At 35.3% G+C, this 27993-nt stretch overlaps 1 protein-coding gene across 9 annotated transcripts in view; it reads left to right on the top strand.

Annotated features, from left to right (window-relative positions):
• LOC143674793 (uncharacterized) overlaps positions 1-27993 on the top strand; it is a 447599-nt gene that overhangs the window by 138385 nt on the left and 281221 nt on the right. For 8 of the 9 annotated variants that reach the window (XR_013171297.1, XR_013171291.1, XR_013171338.1 and 5 more), the window contains one exon: positions 12076-12302. The exons of the other annotated variant lie outside the window; for it this stretch is intronic. The gene's annotated coding sequence lies outside the window, so the exon portion shown is untranslated. Of the gene's footprint in view, positions 1-12075; positions 12303-27993 lie in introns of those variants that run through there. 9 annotated transcript variants of the gene reach the window in all.

A 27993-nucleotide genomic window follows, 5' to 3' on the forward strand; every position in this document is an offset into this window, starting at 1 on the left:
TCAAGGGCCTCCAAAGTACATAAGGCAAATGTTGGAAAAATTGAAGGGTGCAATAGATGTTTTACAATAATTGTGGGAGATGTCAATAAACTACTCTTTTTTTTAAATAGATAGAACAACAAGACAGAGGATAAATAAGGTAATAGAGAATGTAAACAGTGTGATAAATGAATGAGACTTAACAAATATGTTAGATCATTCCATTCCCAAACACCAGGCTATACATTCTTTGGTAGTGCTCATGGAATGTTCTCCAGATCAATCATATATTGGAGCACAAAACAGGTCTCAATAAATTTAAGAAGACTGAAATTATTCAAAGCACTTATGCTGACCATAATGGAATGAAGCTGGAAATAAATAACCACCTAAGAAATAGAGCTTTCACAAATATATGGAGGTTAAACAACCAGTGTATTGAAGAAGAAATTGCTAGAGAAATTGGTAAATATCTGGAGATGAATGAAAACAAGAATACAATGTATCAAAACCTTTGGGATGCAATGAAGGCTGCACTGAGAGGGAAATGTATGACTCTAACTGCATACATTAGAAAAGAAGAAAGACCTAAAATCAAAGACCTAAATGAACAATTGAAGAAGTTAGAATAAGTACAGCAAACTAACCCTGAAGCAAGTAGAAGAGAAGAAATAAAGATTAAAGCAGAAATAAATAAATTGGAGAACAAAAACACAATAGAGAGAATTAATAAAACCAAAAGTCGATTGATTCTTTGAGAGGATTAAGAAGATTGACAAACCTTTAGATAAACTGACAGACCAAAAAGAGAGAAGATTCAAATAAACAAAATCAGAAATGAGAAGGGGATCCTGAAGAAGTAAAAAAGATCCTAAGAGGATACTATGAACAATTGTATGCCAACAAGCTAAATAACTTAGAGGAAACAGACAATTTCCCAGAAGCGCATGCACATCCCATACTAACTTGAGAAGAAATAGGAGACCTCAACAAATCAATCACAAGTAAAGAGACTCAATCAGTTATCAAAAACCTTCTTACAAAGAAAACCCCAGGATCAGATGGCTTCATAGAGAAATTTTACCAAATATTCCAAAAAGAAGTAATGCAATTTCTGCTCAAAGTGTTCCAAAAAATTAAAGAAAAGGAACATTACCTTATTCATTTTATGATGCTATCATCACTCTAAACCAAACCACATAAAGATACTACAACAAAGGAAAACTACATACAGGTCAATCTCCCTAAGGAATATAGGTGCAAAAATTCTTAACAAAATACTTGCAGATCAAATCCAAAGGCACATTAAAAGAATTACATACCAGGATCAAGAAAATTACAAAATTTTGTTAAAAGAAATCAGAGGACTTAAATAGGTGGAAAGATTGTTTTTGCGTTCATGAATAGAAGGCTTAATGTTGCTAAGATGTCAATTCTACCCAAACTGATCTACAGATTTAATGCAATACCAATCAAAATTCCAGCAACCTACTTTGCAGACTTGGAAAAGCAAGTCACCAAATTTATTTGGAAGGGAAAGAGGTCTCAAATTGTCAAAATATCCTTAAAAAATAACAACAAAATGGGAGGGCTTATATTTCCTGACTTTAAAGTGTATTATAAAGCCACAGTAGTCAAAATACCATGATATTGACAAAAAGATAGATGTATTGATCAGTGGAATCAAATTGAGAGTTCATAAATAGACCCCCAGATCTATCATGAATTGATTTCTCAGAAGGCTCCAAATCCATGGAACTGGGACACAATAGTCTCTTCAATAAATGGGACTGGGAGAGCTGGATATGCATAACCATAGGAATTAAAGAAGAGCCTTACCTCACTCCCTGCACAAAAATGAACTCAAAGTGGATCAAAGACCTAAATATAAGAGCCAGTACCATAAAAACTCCTGGAAGAAAATATAAGGAAACATCCTCACGACCTCATAATGAGTAGTGGCTTCATGGACTTTACAACCAAAACACAAGCACTTAAAGAAAACATAGATAAATGTGCACCCCTTAAAATCAAAAGCTTTTGTGCCTCAAAGGACTTTGTCAAAAAGTTGAAGAGGGAGCCAACTCAATAGAAGAAAATAATTGAAAACCGTTTATCTGATAAGTGTTTGATATCCGGTATATATATAAAGAATCCTACAACTTAATGACAAAGAACAAACAACCCAATTATGAAGTGGGGTAAAGATAGGAATAGACATTTTTCTGAAGGGGAAATACAAATGGCTAAAAAGCACTTGAAGAGACGTTCAGCTTCATTAGCTATTTAGGAAAGGCAAATCAAAACCATAATCAGGTCTCATCTTACACCTATAAGAACGTCTGCTATTAAACAATCAGGAAACTACAAATGTTGAAGAAGATGTGGAGTAATTGGAACACTTAACCACTGGTGTAGCTATAACGGTACAGCTGCTGTTGAGGACAGTTCGGAATTTCCTCAGAAAACTAAATATCAAGTTACCCTATGATCCGGCAATTTCACTATTCAATATATACCCAGAAACTCTGAAAGCAGTGACATGAACAGGCATTTGCACACCAATATTTATAGCGGCATTATTCACAATTGCCAAAAGATGGAGACAATTCAAGTGCCCATCAACAGACAAGTGGGTAAACAAAGTGCTGTAGACACTATGATGGAATATTATGCAGTGTAAGAAGAAATGAGGTCCTGAAGCGTATGATAACATGGATGAACCTTGAAGAAATAATGCTGAGTGAAATAAGCTATACAGAAAACTACAGCTACTGTATGATTTCATTAATATGAACACCCTAGAAATTGTAAACTTAGACTCTTAAAAGGTGACCTAGAGATAGATAGATGCTAGAGAAGGGGGGGGGGGCAGTTACCTAATGTGTACTGGCTTGTTAACAAGGTGGATCTTAAATGTCTTGAATGGATAGACGTATTGGTAGTATGTTAATGGAATTATATGTAATAATGCCCTACTGAAGGTGAATAAGATTGAAAGGGGTTGTTTTAAGTCATGTATCTCACAGATTAATACTACAAATATAAGTAGCTTTTGGATAAACTATTTTAAGGTATGACACAGCTGTACAAAAAGTTATAATAATGTGGTATATGGGGAAATCTACCTATTGCATGCTATGAATTACATTTAACAGAAATATATCACTTGTAGCACAATAATACTACAGGTAAATAATTGGCAGGGGACAAGTGTTATGGTGTGTTTAGGGTTTTCTCTTTGTCATGGGTATGTCCATCTCTTACTTTTCTCTTTGGAGCAATGAAAACTTTCTAGAATTGAGGGTGATAGTTGTACAACTAAATGAGGTACTGTTACTATTAGACATCATAAATGATACTGTTAGACATTGATGGTTTATTTTGGATAGAATATATGCTATGTGAATATATTTCAATAAAATCTTCAGATTCAAAATAAATAAATAAATAAATAAACAGAAAGATTCAAGTGTTTGAAAAAATGTGAGAGAGAAGTATCCCTAGTCAATGCTGGTAGGGTTGCAGAATGGTGCAATCCCTTCAGGAGGGTAATGTAGTAAATCCATAGGAGGCAAAATATAGGGTCACCATATGATTAGGCTGGGAATAATTAGTGGGAATTACTGGGAATAGACCTGGAAGAACTGAAAGAAGGGCCTCTAATAGACATTTTCACACTGATGTTCATGGTGACATTATTCATGAGGTGGCTCATCAACTGAGAAGGGTGAACTGTGGTGTATACATATGATGGAATATCGTGCAGCTATAGAAAGGAATGAAGTTGTGAGGCATGTAACAAGGTGAATGAATCTTGAGGATATTAGGTTGAGCAAAATAAGCCAGAAACAAAGGGACAAATATTGTATATTCTCTTTTAGAAAATGCTTATAAGAAAATTAGGTCCTAGATTGTAAGCTTTTGCAGAAGTCACATTTATTCCTGAACTTTAAGCCTTATTTCTAAATTCTGAGATGCTGTGTTCTATGTATATATCCTGTATTTCCCTGGAACTTTTGGTACGTGCATCACACCTAAGACTCAGAGTTCGGGTTCTGTAGTTTCGAAAGTCGGTAATGCTCCGTAAAACATTAAAAAAAAGGCAAAAAAAGCGATTAGACATCAATTAGAGATTAGAATGAAGCTGATCTTCTTGGGACTAAGGTAAATCATAATACAGGGTAATGGATGATATTGTCTGTATTTTAAAACTTCACCTATTGTATGGGACCAAAGGAGGAGATGTTTATTTCGTCGAAAATTTAAATTTCTGTAGCACACTATCTTAACCTGTCTGGCCAGTTCATTTACTAACTTAAAAACATGGAGCCTAGAATTGGGAATGAGATCTTGTAATTCTCTATAGCTTAATTTAATAACCTGATATATTCCAGAGTTTGTTAGGAAAATAAGTAAAAATATTGGCATAGTCTCTTGAGGGACTGGGGAATAAATATGGAACTATTAAATTTCCTGAATTGGGAAATTCCTGATACTCTTTCAAACATAGGCTAAGCCCTGGATGTTGAGGCTTGTGCTTATGAAATTTCTTTCTAAGCCTATCTATAATTATGCATGAGTCACTTTCAGAGGGCCTCTTATGTTGCTCAGATGTGGCCTCTCTCTCTCCCTAATCCTAGTGATTCAGGGAAACTCATTATCCTCCCCCCTATGTAGGACGTGACTTCCAGGGGTCTAAGTCTCCCTAGCAATATGAGACATGATTCCCAGGGCTGAGCCTGGCCCTTGCATTGTGGGATTGACAGTGCCTACCTGGCCAAAAGGGAGAAAAGAAATGTATCAAAATAAGATATCAGTGGCTAAAATATTTCAAATAGATTTGAGAGGCTATTCTGGAGGTTACTCTCATGCAAGCTTCAGTTAGATAGTGCTAATGCCACAGTATGCAAAGCCTTAACCAGCAGTATTTCTGAAAGCTGAAGAAATATACTGGGCTCTATCTGAGGTTATGTAAGCCTCTATAAGAGTTTCACTAAGTTTATTTTTCAGAAACTTAAAACTTCCAGATTGTTCCTATGCCAGATAAGCACCGAAACCCAAAGATACTAGTCTCTCCAAGAACATCAACTAGTTGCATCCCCCTACCCCATAATGTCCACACTCCTTTTCAACGTGAAGAATTTAGAACAGTCATTGCCCAAATATCCGTAAAGATTGTGAGAATGATCAAATGAGAGGAAGGAGTAGTAACAGAGAAGTTAGGATTTGACAAAAGATTGTGAATACTTGAATCACTATATTGATATTTCTTGTTAGTTTCTAGTCTATTAAAACAGCTAGAAGGAAATACCTGAAATTGTGAAACTGAAACTCCTACCAAACTTTAAAATTTGCTCTGTAAATACTTGTTTAACTGCACTTTGAAATTTATCACTTTTCACAATAAAAATGTTAAAAAATCAATTGGCCATGGGGGTGAGGGTGTATTTCAGACCTTTTGATTTGATTCCATTGGTCAACATATCTATCCTTGTGATGACATCATGTTGTATCAATCACTGTAGCTTTGGAATATGCTTTGAAGTTAAGAATTGTGTGCCCTTTAACTTCATTCTTTTTCAAGATTTTTTTTTTTTTTTGCCTATTTACAACCATTTACTCTTCCAAATAAATTTGATAATTGGCTTTTCCATTTCTGGAACAGAGGCTGTTGGAATTTGGATTTGGATTGCATTGAATTTGGAAATCATTTTGAGTAAAATTGACATCTTAACAATATCTTTGTCCCAATTCATGAACAGCGAATGTCTTTCCATTTATTTAGGTTTTATTTTATTTCTTATAGCAATGTTTTGTACTTTTTGTATACAAGTCCTTTGCATTGTTGGTTAAATTTATTCCTAGACATTTGATTCTTTTAGCTGGTATTATAAATGCAATATTTTCCTTTATTTCCTCCTCACAATACTCATTACTAGTGTATAGTAATGCTATAGATTTTTCCATGTTGATCTTCTACACTACCATTTGTTGAATTCATTTATTAACTCTAGTACCTTTGTAGTCATCTGCAAATAGTGAAAGCTTTACTTCTTTTTTCCATTTTGTATGCCTTTTATTTATTTGTCTTGCCTAACTGCTGTGGCTGGAACTTCCGGTAAATGTTGAACAACAGGGGGAACAGTGGGCATCCTTGATTTCTTCTAGATCTTAGAGGAAAAGCTTTCAGTCGTTCACAATTAAGTGTGATGTTAGCTATGGATTCTTCATATATGTTTATCATGTTGAGGAAGTTTCCTTCTATTCCTGTTTTTCTAAGTGTTTTTATCAAGAAGGGGTGCTAGTGTCCATCAACTGCCTTTTCTGTGTCAATGGAGACTATGTAGCCTTACACTTCATTTTTATTAATGTGGAGTAATACATTCATTGATTTTCTTATGTTGAAACCCCCCTTGCATACTTGGAATAGTACCCACTCAATTGATTATATACTTCTTTTCCTTTGTTATTGGATTTAATTTACAAGTATTTCATTGGAGATTTATGCATCTATATTCATAAGAGAATTTGGTCTGTAATTTTCTTTTCTCATATTATCTTTATCTGGGTTAGGTTTTAGCATGATGGTGGCCTTGTAGAATGAGTTAGGTAATGCTCCTTCCTCTTCAATTTTTTTTTTTTTGGAACAGTTTGAACAGGGTTGACAATAATTATTCTTATTTGATAGGAGTCACATGTGAAACCATCTGGCCCTGGGCTTTTCTTTTTTGGAAGGTTTTAGTGGATTAATTCAATTTCTATTTGTAATTGGTCTGTTGAGGTCTTCTATTTCTTCTAGAGTCACTGGAGGTTGTTCTTGTGTTTCTAGGAATTTGTCCTTTTCACCTAGGTTGTCTAATTTGTTGGCAAATATTTGCTTATAGTATTCTCATGTGGTCCTTTTTATTTCTGCAAGGTCAGTAGTAATGTCCCCTCTCTCATTTCTGATTTTATTTATTTATGTCTTCTCTGTCTTTTTCTTTATCAGTGAAGCTAAGGGATTGTCAATTTTATTGATCTTTTCAAAGAATCAAATTTTGGTTTGTTAACTCTCACTGTTGTTCTATTATTCTGAATTTTGTTTATTTCTGCTCTAATCTTTATCACTTTCCTTCTATTTGCTTTGGAATTAGGTTGCTGTTCCTTTTCTAGTTCATTCAGGTGTGCAGTTAGGTCTTTAATTTTAGCTATTTCTTCTTTATTAACATAAGAATGTAGAGCTATAAATTTCCCTCTCAAACTGCCTTCACTGCATCTCATATGTTTTGATATGTTATATTCTCATTTTCATTTTTTCAAAAGATTTACTGATTTTCCTTGCAATTTCTTCTTTGACCCACTGATTGTTTAACAGTGTGTTACTTAACATCCATATATTTGTGACTTTTCCAGTTTTCTGCCTCTTATTGATTTCCGGCTTCATTCCATTATGTAGGGAGAAGATGCTTTATATAATTTCACTCTTTTTAAATTTATGGAGACTTGTTTTGTGACCCAAGATGTGGTCTATCCTGGAGAATGATCCATGTGCACTTGAGAAGAATGTACATCCTGTTTTGGGGCACAATGTTCATGTATATCTGTTAAGTCTAGTACATTTATTATATTATTCACATTGTCTGTTTCCTTATTGATCTTCCTGTTCTATCTATTGATGTGCATAGTATATTGAAGTCTCCAACTATTATTACAGAGGTTCTATTTCTCCCTTCAGTTTTGCCAGTGTTTACCTCAAATATTTTGGGGCACTATTGTTAGGTGCGTAAATATTTATGATTGCTATTTCTTCTTGGTGGATTACCCCCTTTATTAATATATAAGGTGCTTATTTATCTATTATGACAGCTTTTGACATAAAGCCTATTTTATCTGATACTAGTATAGCTACCCTAGCTCTTTTTTGGTTATTATTTGCATGGGATATCTTTTGTCACCCTTTCACTTTCATTCTCTTTGTGTCTCTTTCTAAGGGGAGTCTCATAAACAATGTACAATTAGATTGTGCTTTTTTTATCCATTCTGTGAATTTGTGTCAGTCTTTCACAATTAAATGTGAAATTATGCTTGAAAATTAATTATTTACAACAACACAATGTTAATCACATTAACATCATTAATGAAAGTTAATGATATTATTAATAATAATAACATTCAGTGTAATTATTGTAAAGGCAGTACTTCAGTCATTTTTTTCTTTTTCTTTTTACACATCAATTTTTTTGTCTCCCTTTTCCTATTTTGCAACCTTCTTTTCTCGACAGATAATCTTTTGTGATGTGTCTGATTTCTGTTTCTGTATATTTTAAAAATGCTTTCTTTATGGTTACTGTGGGTATAGGTTACATCTATAACTTACTAATTTGAAAAAATTCCAATATAGCTTCAGTAACATACATGTTCTTTCCTCCCCTATCCCTCTGATTCTCGTTATGTTGCTTTTGTTCCACTTTACCACTGTTCTAGTTTGCTAGATGCCGGAATGCAATATACCAGAAACGGAATGGCTTTTAAAAGGGGAATTTAATGAGTTGATAGTTTACAGTTCTAAGGCTGAAAAAATGTCCCAATTAAAACAAGTCTATAGAAATGTCCAATCAAAGGCATCCAGGGAAAGATACCTTGATTCAAGAAGGCTGATGAAGTTCAGGGTTTCTCTCTCAAGTAAGGAGGCACATGGCGAACACAGACACAGTTTCTCTCTCGGCTGGAAGGGCACATGGCAAGCAAAGCGTCATCTGCTAGCTTTCTCTCCTGGCTTCCTGTTTCATGAAGCTCCCCAGGAGGCATTTTCCTTCTTCATCTCCAAAAGTCGCTGGCTTGTGGGCTCTCTGCTTCTTGTGGCTATGCCGTTCTTCTCTGGCTCTCTCTGAATCTCTCTCATTCTCCAACATGTTTCCTCTTTTATAGGACTCCAGTAAACCATTCAAGACCCATCCGAATGGGTGGAGACACATCTCCCCTAATCCAGTTTCACAACCACTCTTGATTGGGTTACATCTCCAGGGAGATGATCTAATTACATACAGCATTGAATAGGATTATTCTGCCTTTACAAAATGGGATTTAGATTAAAACTTGGCTTTTCTAGGGGTCATACATCCTTTCAAAGCAGCACAACACTTAATATTTTGCACGCCCATTATCAGGAAGTATGCCTCTTTCTTGTTGAATTGTATCCTGACTCTTAAAGAAATTAAAGAGTAGAGTTGAAGTTACAATCCTACTGGGTTTTGTCTTTACCCTTTTAGTTTCCCTTACTGATAATCTTCATTTCTTTACACTACTCCAACCCACCCTTGTCTTTTTCCTTCAACCTATAGAACCTCTTTAGTAATTCTTGTAGAGTGAATCTTTTTTTGCCAGACTCTCTGTTTCTGTTTTTCTATGACTATTTTAAACTCTCCTTCATTTTTGAAGGACAGTTTCGCTGGATAAAGAATTTTTGTCTGGTGTTTTTTTTGCTTTCAGCACCTTAAATATATCATACCACTGCCTTCTTGTCTCCATGGTTTCTGATGAGAAATCACCACTTAGGCTTTGTGAGAATCCCTTGTATGTAATGTATTGCTATTCTCTTACTGTTTTCAGAATTTTCCTTCTATCTTTGACATTTGGCATTCTGATTAATATGTGTCTCAGAGTAAGCTATTTGGATTTATTCATTTGGAGTTTGTTGAGCGTCTTGGACATGTGTATTTATGCCTTTTACAATAGGTGGGTAATTTTCAGGCATTATTTCCTCATATATTCATTCTGCCTCTTTTCCCTTCTCTTTTCCTTCTGGGCAACCAGGTGCATATGCTGTGTACTTCATGCTGTTACTCAAATACCTTAGAGACTGCTCTATTCTTTTTTCAATTATTTTCTGTATATCTATGATTTTGATCATTCTCTTTTCTAGTTCACTGATTCATTCTTCTGCCTGTTCATATCTCCTATTGCATACCTTTCATGTATTTTTTTCTTTTTCACATGGGCAGGCACTGGGAAACGAACCCGGGTCTCCAGCATGGCAGGCAAGAACTCTGCCACTGAGCCTTCATGGCCCACCCTCTAGTGTATTTTTAATCTCTACTATTGTGCCTTTCATCCCCATGATTTTCTGTTATGTTTCTTTTTATACTTCAAAATTCTTCTTTATGCTCACACATTACCTTTTTAATGTCCGTGATCTCTTTATTCATATTTTACTACATCATTTTTAATTGATTTGGGAGATAGTTTGAACTTTAATTAGTTGTTTCAAATGCTGTGTCTCCTCTGAAGTTTTAATATGGTCCCTTGACGGGGCCATACCTTCCTGTTTCTCAGTAGGGCTTCTAATTTTTTTGCAGATGTCTAGGATCTGATTACCTTGATGACTTAACTCAGAAGGCCAATTTCTCACTCTTATTTAAGGTTTTATTGTTGATAGGCTTTGTGTTCAGGCTCCTCTTTGGCTCATTATCCAACTTCTTCTAGACTATTTGAATAGCCCTTGTTTAATTGATCAGATTCTCTCAACTCTTCTTCTTCTGCACTAATATGAGTGGTATGAGTTTTAAGATTATATATTTTTGCATACATTTTTCACCTCCAGGAGAAGCATCTTTTCCTCTGTTCCTTCTCCAGGAATCTTGATCTTTTCTGTTTGTTTTTGTGCAGAATTTTCTCCCCAGCTCCTGTGATTTGTTTAAATTCTCTCCTTCATTCAGTGCCCAATTTTGGAACGTCCTATCTTATAGCAGTTTGGTTTACTACTCACACACCCCCCCTTTTTTTTCTCTCAGTTAGTCTTTTCTGCCTTCTGCTTCTTCCCCATTAGCTATTCTGCCCTGGGGAGTCTGATGAGATCAATTCAGAAAAGTGGATCACTCCAGAAGATTCTGTTTTGTATTTAAGTGGTTCAGCCAGCAGAAATTGAATTGAAGGAGCACTTGCCAGTCTTCTACCATATCCTCTACCACTCCCTTACCAGTGGGCTTTTTTGTTTGCAACATTCGTTCAGTGTTCTGCCCTGGGTTTCTCTAGGCTTGGGTCCCTGTTCCAGGGTATGAGTGTGGTTCTCACTCACTGCTATGAGTGCCTCTATGGTCTCTGTCCTGGTGGGGGGTGGGGAGGATCTTGACCACTGCCTCTGAGCAACTCCCAAGCTGTGTGGGACTGAGTGGGGAAGGGAAGAGGATTGGCAGGTCTGGAATGGAAGCTTCCTATCTGATATTGTTCTTTTTCTTCCATTCAGCCTTTGTGGAGTACCTCTCCAGTCTCTGCTCCAGAGTTCTAAGCAAATGGGATTTGTCTTTTTATTCACTGAATCACTGGGGATATGTCTTACATTGCCATGTTGATGATGTCACTCTCTAAATAATAGCTTTTAGTTAACATTATTTTTCTCATTATTATTATATGAATCACTATTTTAGTAGGGGATCTAAATAACTGCCACTTGAATTCATTTACAGAATGGACACAAAAATAAACAAAATCACATGATGAACCTTAGAATGAAACATTATGCAAAGCATACACATGATTTTCATTGAAGCATGAAAATGACAGAAATTTTCATATTTAAGAACATTAACTTATGTATTGGAATGATTTTTGAGGTAGCCTCTTACTTTCTTCTTTATCTCTTGCTGATCAGTTGTTAAGAGTAACGGATTTTAGAAATAATTTTTCCTCTGTTGGGGATTGAATCATGTCCTCCAGAAATGCCATGTTCAGGTCCCATCTCCTGGTCCTGCGGACAGGAATCCGTTTGTAAACAGGGCCTTTGGAGATGCTATTAGTTAGTCTAAACTGAAAGAGAATGGGCTTTAATCCATTATGGGTGAAGTCCTTAGCACGGAAAGTGGTCACAGAGAGAGGATGCCATAGGCAGCAACCAGAAGTTGAAACTTATCAGAGCCCTGAAGAGAAAGAAGAAAATATTACCATGTACATTGGCGTGTGAACAGAAAAGCAAAGGAACCCTTAAGATTGCTGGCCAGAGAGAAGAGGCAAGCCCTCTGGCCTCTGAAATTCCTGTTGTTAAGCCAACTCATTTATGGTATTTGTTTTAGCACCTTGGAAACTAATACATCCTCTTTTTAATGTTCCTTTCTTTTACAGCTTTTGTTTCAGAGCTAGGAAAGAAAATGAACATACTAAAATCCTTAAAGTTTTAAAGACAAGAAAAGACAATAATCATCCAATTGTAAAGGAATATTGTTGATTAGAATAACTTCAGGCAAAAACAGCCTCCTTTGGGAAATCTCATCTTTATAATTATTTTAAAGCATTATAATTTCATGAGAGACATTTAAACTCTTCTGAAGGAATGAATAACTGAAAAAAATGACCCAAATATATGCTGATATGTCAATAAAGTGGATTTACAAGATGCAGTTCTTTGAATTTGTGTGTACTTCTCAGTCTTTTATGTAAGCAAATAATGTTTTCATATATATCAGGTATATTTTATAGTCATAGGCAAGGTCACAGAGAGAGAAGCCTGAGGGTGAATCCAGAAGCCAGAAGTCAGTGGAATTTAGAAGCCAAGAGAGGCGTCCATGTGCATTGCCTTGTGGCAGAAAAGCCAAGGGCCAAGGATTGCCAGCAGCCAGCCCAAGAATGCCACTGACTTTGGGAAGAAAGTATCACCTTATCAATACCTCCATTTTGGACTTCTCCTAGCCTCAAAACTATCAGCCAATAAATTACCATTGTTTAAACCAACCTAATGCATGGTATTGGTTTCAGCAGCTAGAAAACTAAAACATGATGATAATTCACTCTAGTCCAGGCAAGTAGTGTCTCTTACCTTCTTACTGGTCTCCCTCCACTTATCTGTTGTCTCTTATAAACCCATTCTTTGTTGATTACTAAGAGGATTCTTAAATGTAAATCATGTTATATCTGATCTCTTAAAACATTTCAATAGCCACCCATTTTACTTAAAATAAAATCTAAATTCCTCAGCCTGGCGTTAAGATCTTACCTTGTTTTCAAACTCACCTTGCTTCACACCTCCCTTTACTCTACATGCTCTAATTCCACAAGCCTTCTTTCAGTTCCTTGGCACTCTAATTTCTTGACTCAGCCTGCTCCCTCTACTTGGGACACTCCACTCTTCTTACTTAAATGTCACCTCTTCAGAGGAGCCCCCTAACCCATTTATCTAACATATATCTCTTGTCTGCCATTGTTAGTGTCTTGGAATCTTGTTTCTCCCCATCATAGGGTTTCCATAATTCTTTTTTTTTAATTTGATTTCCCAGTTTGCTTTATTTTTCTGTATCCCCCCCCCATTCAAATTTATCCTTAGGCTCTTCTTATTTGCAGTTATTTTTCTGCTAATTTCATTAGTTTATTCAATCTTATAAAAGGATAACATTTGTCTGAAAATGGGACTACTTTTAGAATAAATATTTATCCATTTATTGTCCCCCCCCCCCCATTTTTTGTATACTGTATGGTGGGGTCACATTTCATTATTTTTCCATGTGACTATCCCATTATTTTAGCACCATTTATTGAATTTTTGTTTGTTTATTTTTTGGGAGGTGAATGAATGTCCCCCCATTTTTTTTAACCTTGGAAGGTTAATAGTTTTGGTAACTCTCGGTTGGGATGAAGAAAATAGAGATGACTCAGGAACATTTCCTGAAAATTCAAGGTTTTGAATAATTATGAAACACATTTATTGATCAAGACTGCATCTCTGCATCTTGAGAAACCAGATCCTTAAAAAGACTGACATAACTTTCTCTTTGTTTCTTAATATTTTGCAAACAGATAAGACCTAGAGTCCTCTTTTAAATAAAAAAAATCTTTTTAAAATTATATATACAGGAAAGTGGAAAAAGCATATTGCACAATTAATTTTTACATATGCATATATACTTTGGTGACCAACCTCTAGATAAGCATCCCACAAAGTATATTTTTATCTATTTACAGTCAACATAACCAACTTTCACCTGGGATAACCACTATCCCGACTTCTATTGTCTTAAAGAAAATGTGCCTGTTTTTGAACTTTATATAAGTGGAATTATATAGAATGCAGGCTTTTTTATCCTTTTTTTTTTTTTTAGCTATTTAAAGTTTATTTCTGAGTTGTAAAGATTATTTCCCCTTCCCCAAGTTTTTAGACTTTCCTATATTCCCTCTTCAACCTTGACTGCCACTATCAGACAGACAGAAAGCATGAAGACTTTTTCATTGCATCTGTAGTAAAATAGAATGCATGCTTTTTTGTCTAGCTTCTTTTGCTGAATATTATGTCTGTGAGATGCACACATATTGGTATAGTGGTTTGTTCTTCTTCATGTAGCATTCTATTGAATGATTATACCACAAAATGTTTATTTATTCACTTGATGATGGACATCCGGATTGTTTTCAGTTTGGCTATTACAGATAAAGTTGCTAAGAACATTCTGGGCAATGTCTTTTGGTGTACATATGTGCTCATTTATAGTGGATATTATCTAGGATTAGAATTGTGGGGGTCATAGAGTAGGCATATGTTTACCTTTGGAGCTATTGCCAAACACTTTTTCAAAAGGGTTTTACCAATTTATCCTCCCACCAGAAATGAATCAAAGCTCCTTATCAGTGCTTGATATTTCTATTTATTGAATTTTAATCATTTTGGAGTACGAGGTGACTTTGAGTGCCTTATCAGATGTTTGTTTGCTATTTCTATATCTTCTTTTATAATGTTTCTATTCAAGTGTTTTGCTTATTTAAAAAATGCATTGTCCTTTTTTTTTAAAAAATCAGTCTGTATATATTCTTTATATATTTTGTATACAACATTTATTTAAGTCTTCTTTAATTTCCCTTAGCAATGCTTTGTAATTTTCCTTGTAAGATTTAGCTTTAGGTAATTGGTGTTTTGTTATGCTATTGTTAAACATGCTGATTTAAATAAATATATTTCTAACTGTTTGTCATATTGATCTTGTATACAGAAACCTTGCTAAATTCACTTATTTATTCTAATAGCTTTTTGAATTTATATGAACACAATCTGCCATCTGTGCATAAATATAGTTTTACTTTTTTTTTACAGTATTTATACTTTTTCTTTCTTTTCCTTGTCTGATTATCCTGGCTGAGATTTTCAATAGACTATCGAATGGAAGTAGCGATAGTGGACAATCTTGTATTCTTCCTGAACTCATTGAGAAAATGTTCAATATTTCATTTGAAAAATGAAGTTTGGTATAGCTTTTTAAAGATATCCTTTGTCAAATTAAGGAATTTATTTTCTATTAAGTTTATTGAGAGTTTAATGAGTTTGCTTATTATTATGAATCAATGTTGAATTTTATCAAATTATTTTCTGCATCTATTGAGATGACCATATGGATTTTCTTGTTTATTTTGTGAAGATGGTAAATTATATTGACTGACATTCAAATGCTAAACCAACCTTGCACTAAAACTCCTCTGGTCTTAGTATATTTTCATTTTTATATGTTGCTGGATTAAATTTTATAAAATTTTGTTTAAATAAATAAAATTAAAATGGAAAAATTTTAAATACACGTTAAATACTACATATTTATATATACGTGTGCATGATGGCTTATAAATTTCCTTTCTAGTAAGGCCCTGGTCAGATTTTTGTATTAGGTCTTTCTATCTTCATAATGTTAATTCTTATGTATTCCTCTTTTTCTATTTTGAAGAGTTTAACAACTTGGGTATTTTTTCTTATATAGCTATTAGAGTTTTCACCAGTGAAGTCATTTAAGTCAGTAGTTTCCTCTGTGGGAAAGTTGTTAATTACAGATTGGATTTATTTGTAGATATAGAACTATCCAATATTCTAGTTCTTCTGTTCAGTTCTGTTAAAAAGTGTTTCACAGCTCTTCCTCTTTCTCCGCTGGTGGTGCTCCCGCCGCCATCCAGCCCTCCTCTTCCTCTTTCTCCGCTGGCGGCGCTCCCACCATCATCCAGCCCTCGTCTTCCTCTTTCTTTGCCAGCGCTCCCGCTGCCATCTTGCCCTTCTCTTTCCCCCTCTGCTCCGGCGGCGTTCCATCCGCCATCTTATCCTTCCCTTTCTCCTCCTACTCCAGCAGCTCTCCAACCACCACCGTGCCCTCTTCCGCCTTCACCGGCTCCTCCGCCACTGTCCTCAACAGCCTTGCCACCCTCACCTTTCCTCCTCCAGAACAGCTACTAGGGGAGTAGAAACGATACAGAACAGCTCCCAGAGCCAGGACAGAGATAAAAAAAACAGCATACCCCATCCTGGAATGGCTGACTGTCTGGGAGAACCAGCTCCGGTGAGATCACCGAGGGGCACGGGCTTTCCCGGGCGGGGCGGCAAGGGGCCGGAGTCCCTCCCTTCCTCCTTCCCGGGCCAGCTGGCAGAATTGGGCAGGCGGTCCCCTCAAGCCGCGGTGGCTGGCACCACCACCACGCGAGGCCCCCCGGACCAACTGAGAGAATTGGATTGGAAATTCCCAGACCGCAGAGAACGGTGACTGGGGAGGTCCCTTCCAAACACGTGACGCCCTGGTCCGGCTGGGAACGGTGCACTCTCCCGGGCTGCGGTGGCTGGCGCCCTCCTGCCATGCTTGGCGCCCCGGGCCGACTAGGAAATTTGGACGGGTGCTCTCCCAGGCTGCGGCGGCCAGCAACCCTCCCTGCGTTCAGACCCCCGGGCCAGCTGGCACTGTTCCAAGACGCTTTGGCTGGTGAACCTCCCCCACGGCGAAAGTTTTCCAAAGTTAAAGGACCCACAGCACCTTTTACTGGTGGGACCCGCAGACAAACGTGTGCCACGAGCGCCACCTACTGGGCAGGCTAAGAAAAACAGAACCCAGAGATTTCACAGAAAAATCTTTCAACCTGTTGGGTCAAACACCCAGGGAAATCTGACTAAATGCCCAGATGCCAGCAGAAGATAACGGATCATGCTCAGAAAATTGAAAATATGGCCCAGTCAAAGGAACAAACCAATAGTTCAAATGAGATACAGGAGCTGAGACAACTAATGCTGAATATACGAACAGAAATGGAAAAACTCTTCAAAAACGAAATCGATAAATTGAGGGAGGACATGAAGAAGACATGGGCTGAACAAAAAGAAGAAATAGAAAAACTGAAAAAACAAATCACAGAGCTTATGGAAGTGAAGGATAAAGTAGAAAAGATGGAAAAAACAATGGATACCTACAATGATAGATTTAAAGAGACAGAAGATAGAATTAGTGATTTGGAAGATGGAACATCTGAATTCCAAAAAGAAACAGAAACTATCGGGAAAAGAATGGAAAAATTTGAACAGGGTATCAGGGAACTCAAGGACAATATTAACCGCACAAATATACGTGTTGTGGGTGTCCCAGAAGGAGAAGAGAAGGGAAAAGGAGGAGAAAAACTAATGGAAGAAATTATCACTGAAAATTTCCCAACTCTTATGAAAGACCTAAAATTACAGATCCAAGAAGTGCAGCGCACCCCAAAGAGATTAGACCCAAATAGGCGTTCTCCAAGACACTTACTAGTTAGAATGTCAGAGGTCAAAGAGAAAGAGAGGATCTTGAAAGCAACAAGAGAAAAACAATCCATCACATACAAGGGAAACCCAATAAGACTATGTGTAAATTTCTCAGCAGAAACCATGGAAGCTAGAAGACAGTGGGATGATATATTTAAATTACTAAAAGAGAAAAACTACCAACCAAGACTCCTATATCCAGCAAAATTGTCCTTCAAAAATGAGGGAGAAATTAAAACATTCTCAGACAAAAAGTCACTGAGAGAATTTGTGACCAAGAGACCAGCTCTGCAAGAAATACTAAAGGGAGCACTAGAGTCAGATACAAAAAGACAGAAGAGAGAGGTATGGAGAAGAGTGTAGAAAGAAGAAAAATCAGATATGATATATATAATACAAAAGGCAAAATGTTAGAGGAAAATATTATCCAAACAGTAATAACACTAAATGTCAATGGACTGAATTCCCCAATCAAAAGACATAGATTGGCAGAATGGATTAAAAAACAGGATCCTTCTATATGCTGTCTACAGGAAACACATCTTAGACCCAAAGATAAACATAGGTTGAAAGTGAAAGGTTGGGAAAAGATATTTCATGCAAATAACAACCAGAAAAGAGCAGGAGTGGCTACACTAATATCCAACAAATTAGACCTCAAATGTAAAGCAGTTAAAAGAGACAAAGAAGGACACTATCTACTAATAAAAGGAACAATTAAACAAGAAGACATAACAATCATAAATATTTATGCACTGAACCGGAATGCCCCAAAATACGTGAGGAATACACTGCAAACACTGAAAAGGGAAATAGACTCATATACCATAATAGTTGGAGACTTCAATTCACCACTCTCATCAATGGACAGAACATCTAGACAGAGGATCAATAAAGAAATAGAGAATCTGAATATTACTATAAATGAGCTAGACTTAATAGACATTTATAGGACATTACATCCCACAACAGCAGGATACACCTTTTTCTCAAGTGCTCCTGGATCATTCTCAAAGATAGACCATATGCTGGGTCACAAAGTAAGTCTTAACAAATTTAAAAAGATTGAAATCATACACAACACTTTCTCGGATCATAAAGGAATGAAGTTGGAAATCAATAATAGGTGGAGTGCCAGAAAATTCACAAATACGTGGAGGCTCAACAACACACTCTTAAACAACAAGTGGGTCAAAGAAGAAATTGCAAGAGAAATTAGTAAATACCTCGAGGTGAATGAAAATGAAAACACAACATATCAAAACTTATGGGATGCAGCAAAGGTAGTGCTAAAAGGGAAATTTATTGCCCTAAATGCCTATATCATAAAAGAAGAAAAGGCAAAAATGCAGGAATTAACTGTCCACTTGGAAGAACTGGAGAAAGAACAGCAAACTAATCCCAAAGCAAGCAAAAGGAAAGAAATAACAAAGATTAGAGCAGAAATAAATGAAATTGAAAACATGAAAACAATAGAGAAAATCAATAAGATCAGAAAATCAAAAAGACCAGTTTCTTCTATGAGAAAATCCATAAGATTGATGGGCCCTTAGCAAGATTGACAAAAAGAAGAAGAGAGAGAATGCAAATAAATAAGATCAGAAATGGAAGAGGAGACATAACTACTGACCTCACAGAAATAAAGGAGGTAATAACAGGATACTATGAACAACTTTACGCTAATAAATACAACAATTTAGATGAAATGGACGGGTTCCTGGAAAGACATGAACAACCAACTTTGACTCAAGAAGAAATAGATGACCTCAACAAAACAATCACAAGTAAAGAAATTGAATCAGTCATTCAAAAGCTTCCTAAAAAGAAAAGTCCAGGACCAGATGGCTTCACATGTGAATTCTACCAAACATTCCAGAAAGAATTAGTACCAACTCTCCTCAAACTCTTCAAAAAAATCGAAGTGAAGGGAAAACTACCTAATTCATTCTATGAAGCCAACATCACCCTCATACCAAAACCAGGCAAAGATATTACAAAAAAAGAAAACTACAGACCAATCTCTCTAATGAATATAGATGCAAAAATCCTCAATAAAATTCTAGCAAATCGTATCCAACAACACATTAAAAGAATTATACATCATGACCAAGTAGGATTCATCCCAGGTATGCAAGGATGGTTCAACATAAGAAAATCAATTAATGTAATACACCATATCAACAAATCAAAGCAGAAAAATCACATGATCATCTCAATTGATGCAGAGAAGGCATTTGACAAGATTCAACATCCTTTCCTATTGAAAACACTTCAAAAGATAGGAATACAAGGGAACTTCCTTAAAATGATAGAGGGAATATATGAAAAACCCACAGCTAATATCATCCTCAATGGGGAAAAATTGAAAACTTTCCCCCTAAGATCAGGAACAAGACAAGGATGTCCACTATCACCACTATTATTCAACATTGTGTTGGAGGTTCTAGCCAGAGCAATTAGACAAGAAAAAGAAATACAAGGCATCAAAATGGGAAAGGAAGAAGTAAAACTATCACTGTTTGCAGACGATATGATACTATACGTCGAAAACCCGGAAAAATTCACAACAGAACTACTAGAGCTAATAAACGAGTACAGCAAAGTAGCAGGTTACAAGATCAACATTCAAAAATCTGTAGCATTTCTATACACTAGTAATCAACAAGCTGAGGGGGAAATCAAGAAATGAATCCCATTTACAATTGCAACTAAAAGAATAAAATACCTAGGAATAAATTTAACTAAAGAGACAAAAAACCTATATAAAGAAAACTACAAAAAACTGCTAAAAGAAATCACAGAAGACCTAAATAGATGGAAGGGCATACCGTGTTCATGGATTGGAAGACTAAATATAGTTAAGATGTCAATCCTACCTAAATTGATTTACAGATTCAATGCAATACCAATCAAAATCCCAACAACTTATTTTTCAGAAATAGAAAAACCAATAAGCAAATTTATCTGGAAGGGCAGGGTGCCCCGAATCGCTAAAAACATCTTGAGGAAAAAAAACAAAGCTGGAGGTCTCACGCTGCCTGACTTTAAGGCATATTATGAAGCCACAGTGGTCAAAACAGCATGGTATTGGCATAAAGATAGATATATCGACCAATGGAATCGAATAGAGTTCTCAGATATAGACCCTCTCATCTATGGACATTTGATATTTGATAAGGCAGTCAGGCCAACTCACCTGGGACAGAACAGTCTCTTCAATAAATGGTGCCTAGAGAACTGGATATCCATAGGCAAAAGAATGAAAGAAGACCCATATCTCACACCCTATACAAAAGTTAACTCAAAATGGATCAAAGATCTAAACATTAGGTCTAAGACCATAAAACAGTTAGAGGAAAATGTTGGGAGATATCTTATGGATCTTACAACTGGAGGCGGTTTTATGGACATTAAACCTAAAGCAAGAGCACTGAAGAAGGAAATAAATAAATGGGAGCTCCTCAAAATTAAACACTTTTGTGCATCAAAGAACTTCATCAAGAAAGTAGAAAGACAGCCTACACAATGGGAGACAATATTTGGAAATGACTTATCAGATAAAGTTCTAGTATCCAGAATATATAAAGAGATTGTTCAACTCAACAACAAAAAGACAGCCAACCCAATTACAAAATGGGAAAAAGACTTGAACAGACACCTACCAGAAGAGGAAATACAAATGGCCAAAAGGCACATGAAGAGATGCTCAATGTCCCTGGCCATTAGAGAAATGCCAATCAAAACCACAATGAGATATCATCTCACACCCACCAGAATGGCCATTATCAACAAAACAGAAAATGACAGGTGCTGGAGAGGATGCGGAGAAAGAGGCACACTTATCCACTGTTGGTGGGAATGTCAAATGGTGCAACCACTGTGGAAGGCAGTTTGGCGGTTCCTCAAAAAGCTGAATATAGAATTGCCATACGACCCAGCAATACCATTGCTGGGTATCTACTCAAAGGACTTAAGGGCAAAGACACAAACGGACATTTGCACACCAATGTTTATAGCAGCATAATTTACAATTGCAAAGAGATGGAAACAGCCAAAATGTCCATCAACAGAAGAATGGCTAAACAAACTGTGGTATATACATACGATGGAATACTATGCAGCTTTAAGACAGGATAAACTTATGAAGCATGTAATAACATGGATGCACCTAGAGAACATTATGCTGAGTGAGTCTAGCCAATAACTAAAGGACAAATACTGTATGGTCCCACTGATGTGAATGGGCATACGAGAATAAACTTGGAATATGTCATTGGTAACAGAGTCCAGCAGGAGTTAGAAACAGGGTAAGATAATGGGTAATTGGAGCTGAAGGGATACAGACTGTGCCACAGGACTAGATACAAAAACTCAAAAATGGACAGCACAATAATACCTAATTGTAAAGTAATCATGTTAAAACACTGAATGAAGCTGCATCTGAGCTATAGGTTTTTTTTTTTTTACTATTATTATTACTTTTATTTCTTTTCTCTGTATTAACATTCTATATCTTTTTCTGTTGTGTTGCTAGTTCTTCTAAACCGATCCAAATGTACTAAGAAACGATGATCATGCATCTATGTGATGATGTTAAGAATTACTGATTGCATATGTAGAATGGTATGATTTCTAAATGTTGGGTTAATTTCTTTTTTTCCATTAATTAATAAAAAAAAAGTCATGGGAAATCTTTCACAATAAGGAATGTTTCCTTGGCAATAGTGGATTAGGAAAAGACAAAGTCCTAAAAAAAAAAGTACTGTATTTTCAATTGTTGCTTTAACTGATGCCACAGAGGTTTGTACATGCTGGGCAAAGTATAATAGCATTATTTGAGATGGGTATAAAATAAATATTTTTTTCTTTTGTAAAAAAAAGTGTTTCACACAGTTATGCCTATGTCATTCATGTTATCAAATTTACTGGCGTAAAATTGTTTATATAATATACTCATTAACTTTTTGATGTCTACTGGATTTGTGTGGTATCCCTTTGACATTCCTGATATTGGTAATTGATGTTTTTTCTCTTTTTTTTTCTTGATCAATCTTTCTTGAGTTTTATCAGTTTTGTTACTTATTTCAAAAGACCGTTTTGGGAGGTCATGCTGATTTTTTGTATGTCTGCTTTCTATTTCATTGATTTCTGCTTCTATTCTTATTATTTTCTATGTTCTACTTTCTTTGAGTTTGATTTGCACTCCTTCTTCTAGATTCTGGAGAGGGAAGCTAAGATAATTGATATTAAAACATTTGTCTTTTCTAACATATTCTTATAAAGCTATAAATTTTATTGTAAGTTCTGGTTTAGCTGTATCATACAGGTTTTTAAATGCTGCATTTTCATTATCTTTCAGTTCAAAATATTTTCTAATTTACATTATGATTTATTTTTTGAAGTGTGGCTTACTTAGAAAAATTTTTTGCCTAATTTCCAAACATTTAAACTTTTTTCTGTCTTTCGAATTGATTTATGGGTTTAACTTCAATGTAATCAGCAAACATACACTGTGTGAATTCAATCCTTTGAATGTACCTTTATGGCTTAGAAAATGTCTATATTTTTTCCCTGACATTCCATGTATACTCAAGAATATGTACTCTGTAGTTGGTTTTAGTGTCCTATAAGTCAAATTATATAAAAATGGTTAATGTCATTGTAGACTTCTATATTCTTGACTGATTATTTATATGCTTATTCTATTAGTTATTGAAAGAAGTGTTTTAAAGTCTCCCTTATAATTGTGGATTTGTTTTATACTCCTTTAATTCTGTTAACTTTTGCTTTTATATATGACATTTATACTAAGGATTTATAAATGTATGATTGTATAGCTTCTTATGGACTGAACCATTTTATTAGTTTGAAAAGTGCAACTTTATATCTTATAATTCTTCCTCTTTTAAAGTCTATTTTTCCAATATAAATATAGATACATCATTTTTCTTTCAGTTAACTTAACATTTTCTTCTTATTACTTTTATGCAGCATGCGTCTATATATTTAAACTGTTCCTTTTGTAAACAGCATATAGTTGGGTCCTCTTTTTTATCTAGTCTGCTAAATTTTGTCTTTTAAGCAAGAGTTGAATCAATTTCAATTAATGTAATTACCAATATAGCTTCTTTAAGTATTTTATCTTGCTATCTGTTTAGCATTAATTCCATCCATTATTTTCCCTTTATTCTTTATTGACTTTTTTTTGCATTCATACTTTTAAAAATTATTCCATTTAAAAAATTCTCTTTGAAGACTCTTTTTACATTCTTTTATTACTTTTTAGTGGTTACATTATTCAGTACAATATATTTTTAGCACTTCCTGAACAATGCAAGTTATCTATGCATTTCTCCTGTCCAGCCTTTTGTACTATTCTTAATGTATATTTCACTTCTATATACTTACTTTTATATATTGTAAATCCCATAAGACATTAGATATTTTTGTTTTAATCATCATGTGCACTTATGTTTACCCACAAATTTATCTTTCTGTTGCATTGTTTCCTGAAGCTATGTAATCATTTCCTTCAGCAAGAAAAAAACTCTTTAGTATTTTTTGTAGTGTAGCTCTAGCTACAAAAAGTTCACAACTTTTATTTTTCTGAAAGCGTCATTATTTTGCCTTTATATATTTAAAAAATATTTTACTGGATACATAATCATAGATTAGCAGTGTTTTTTCTTTCATCACTTTAAAGATGTCAGCCCATTGTCTTCTTATTTCCTCATTTTTCTCTTGAAGATTTAGCTGCCATCTTTTTATTTTTTTACTGAAGATATTATGTCCTTGTCTCCCCCATACTTTTTTTGGGGGCGGGGAGTGTCCATGGTCCAGAAATCAAACCCGGGTGTTCCTCATGAAAGGCGAGCATTCTGCCACAGAACCACCCATGCACCCTGCCTCATACCGTCAGTATGTTCTCATTGCTTTGGTTTTTCATGTGTGCGTTTTTTGTTTGCGTGTTTGTGTTTTACATATATGTCCTCCCTTGTGGATAGACATTTTTTTTTTGTATCTGATATATCTGAAGTTTGATATTTTCAACATTTTTGGAAAATTCCTGGCCAGTATTTTCCTAGTATTTATTTTGTATCATTCTCTGTCTCCTCTCATCCTGATACTCTGCTTATAAGTACGTTAGACCTTCTCTCTACATCCTACATTTTTAAATCATTCTTTTTCTTTATCATCTTTTTTTCTGTTTTAGATATTAATGTAGATTCTTTTTGTCAGTTTGTGTTCCAGTTCACCAATCATTTATTCTGCTGTTTCTAACCTGTTACGAATCCATTTCCTGGATTCTTAATTTCAATTTTTATATTTTCAATTATAGAATTTCAATTTGACCTCCATTTTATGGATTTCAGGTTTCTGCTGAAATTCTCCATCCTTTCCTCTATTCTCTTGAAATACTAACGATGATTATTTTAAAGTACCTATCTGGTAGCTTTAGTATTGGCAACACCTGAGGGTATCTTTCTATTCCTTATGTTTCTTTTGGTTTCTGGGGAGTTGGTTCTTTTTTAGCACGCCTTATATGTTTTTGGATATATGCTGAACACTGTGGATTTCAGTTAAATCGATTCACTTTTCTTTTGCCAGTAAGAGCAGTATGAGGTTATCTTGATCTTGATCGCTTAAAGAGTTGCCTTTAGTTTTCATTAGGGCTGGAATATATCTGATTTATTATTACTCCTAGAGTAAGTCTTTATGGAGTTTCAACTCAAAGTTTGAGTTATTTACCAAGCCCTTCTAATTTGAGGAGCTGAACACCAATCGCCATTTTTCCAACATTTGATGTCTCTGGAATATCTACTCTGTTCTTTACCTTCCTAACTGCTGCTTTGTGTTGAGTTTCTTAAATTCTGGCCTGCATACCACTTGAAAAAATTTTGGAAGCATATTTTTGGGCTCACCCTTCCTCTTTTCTTAGATCTTGTGTCTTAATTTCAAGCTTTTCTGGCAACCTGAAGTATTGATATTAGTCTCTTCATTGAAGCAGGACTCATTTTTTGCTGTCTCAGCCTTTTCTTCCATGCAAGAGGAAGCTAGAGAGTCCCTTTAAAGAAAAAACTGAGGTAAATGTGACACTCCAAGTGTTTCTCTTGCTTTAAGAATTTGTATTCCCTCAACTTTCTGCCTGCTTTAGTTGCTCTTCAGTGACTTCAAACAGATTTTTAAAAATACTTGTTTATGGTCTGAAAGTTGTTCTAACACATCTAATCAATCTTACCCATTATTGAAACTGAAGGTTTCAAAACTGAATGTTTTTAAGCTACATATATTGAGCATTCACCAACCTCCAGGTACAGTGTTTTCTGGGATTTTTAAATATATCAGCTCATTTATTTTATGAAGTGGGTAATTATGCTCATTTTTACAGGTAAGGGAACTGAGGCTTAAAAAGGTTTATTAGCTAGCCCAGATCACATAGTAAATGGCAAATTTAGAATCTGACACTGAGGCAAGAAACTGCTTTATCTTGAGTAAAGGGTGATTTTGTTGCAAGAGATAAAGCTTGTTTCAGTTCTTTACTAAGGACACCGGGATTTAATTTCTGTTTTTCTGAACAATAGCATCTTATATCCATAGACAAGTTACTTCTGGTTAGAAACTGATGGTGGCCCAAAAGACTGCATAAGTTTTACTGACAATATTAAACAGTAGCAAAAAAATAGGAAAATTTTGTTTAATAAACTTAGTGAGTTTTCATAAATAAATAGAAACAGTTTTGAGGAAACAGTGTATACCATACTGACTGCCTTTGCTACTTTATTTGTTCTTGGAAAATCTTCAGATAGTTCCATAATTCTTAAAACATTTTCTGTTTTGTTTTCTGCAGATTGAGGTTGGAAGATAGGCTGTAAGTTTAAGCAAATTCAGTTCCTTAAATAAAAAGAATAGAACCTAGCAACATCTTTGAATATAAAAGAAAACACTAAATACCAAAGTCTTACTAACTGCATAAGAAATAATAAAAGATGGTATTTATACTGTACTTACTTCGTGCCGGGTGCTGTGTTAAACACACATTCAGTTTTCATACCAATTCTCTGATGTAGGTTCTCTCATTATCCCCATCTAACAGAGGAGAAAACTAAGATACAGAGATGTTGAATAAATTGTCCTACACAGCTAGAAAGTAGTAGACATGGGTTTTAAAATGTGATTGTCAGCTCTTAACCAATGCTCTATTCTATAGAAATACAAGTATTCAACAAAATCCTGACTAACCTGAATTCCTCAAGAATGAGATATTATTACTAATTATTTGATTAGGTTAAGCACCACTGCCATATTTTTGTTTCAATACTAGCTGTTAATCTTGCAAAATAAATTAGCTCACTCCATAATATATTCATCAGGTAACACTAAGGAGAAAAAGTGGTAACTGAAGGACAGCAAATTTTTTAGGAATTTTATGTAAAATTTTGAAGGACAAAAGGGCAGTTCAGAACATGGAAAAATACTAGTTGTTTGTATTATTTGTATTGTGAAACTTCCAGGAATTATAGGTATCTGAAAACTGTTATCAGAAACATAGACTGATGCCAAGTGATCTTTCATTTATTCATTCTTCCTACAAGCATTTATTATGCACTCTGTGCATTGAAAGATATTTTTTTCTTGACTATTTCCCATGTGTCAATTAGTGCACTAGGTATTTTATAAACATTGCATTTAATATCCAAAACAGCCTCGCTCTGAGGGGTTACTATTACCTCTCTGAGGAGTTTCTATTATGTTATATAATATGTAATAATAGTAACATTACTATTCTGATTTTCAGTTCAGAAAATTGTGGCTTAGTGGGCATTAATAATTTGGGATGGGTATTGAGGCCAGTGCTGAAAGACTCTGAGAGTATTGCCATATAGTGCTGGTCCAGATATTGGGGAAGGTCCCAAAAGAGATCAGACATTAGTTCAGGACCATGAAGAACTTTACAATCTGTAGGGGAGATTAGAAAACAACACATATTTATCTAATAGTAAAATAGATTTGGTATATATCATTTTTGAGCTGCAATATTTACATCCTTAAAGGAAGGAGAGATTACTTCAGTGGTAATAATTAGAAGTTCTCAAAAAAAAGTAGTTTTTAAGCAGAGACATAGGGGATGCCATATAAACTACAAACCACATTCATGTGTTCAAACAACAGTCAGTATTATATCTGTACTATGCTTGACCATGAAATGGCTACTCCTTCCTCTGAGTTCCTAAGTACTTGATCTGAACCTTTATTAAAAGTCCTGTCACTTTTAGCTCCTATTGTGATTATATAAGCACATGCCTTTCTCTGTGACCTCCTTTAGGCAAAGACTCCCTTATTCATTAGTGGACCCCTGCAGTGTCTGGCATGAGGCTTGAGACATAACAGGTGCCTTTCAAAATCCTTTCTCCCTAGGTGGCAGTGACATCACACACTCCTGGCTGTCTTTCTGCTTCGCTAGACCTTCTTCTGTCTCTTTTAGGGGGAAAGCGGTGTTGTTCCCCACGCTCGATTCTGGGTCTGTG

Source organism: Tamandua tetradactyla, chromosome 1 (genome assembly GCF_023851605.1).
Source record: "Tamandua tetradactyla isolate mTamTet1 chromosome 1, mTamTet1.pri, whole genome shotgun sequence".
Lineage (NCBI taxonomy): Eukaryota > Metazoa > Chordata > Mammalia > Pilosa > Myrmecophagidae > Tamandua > Tamandua tetradactyla.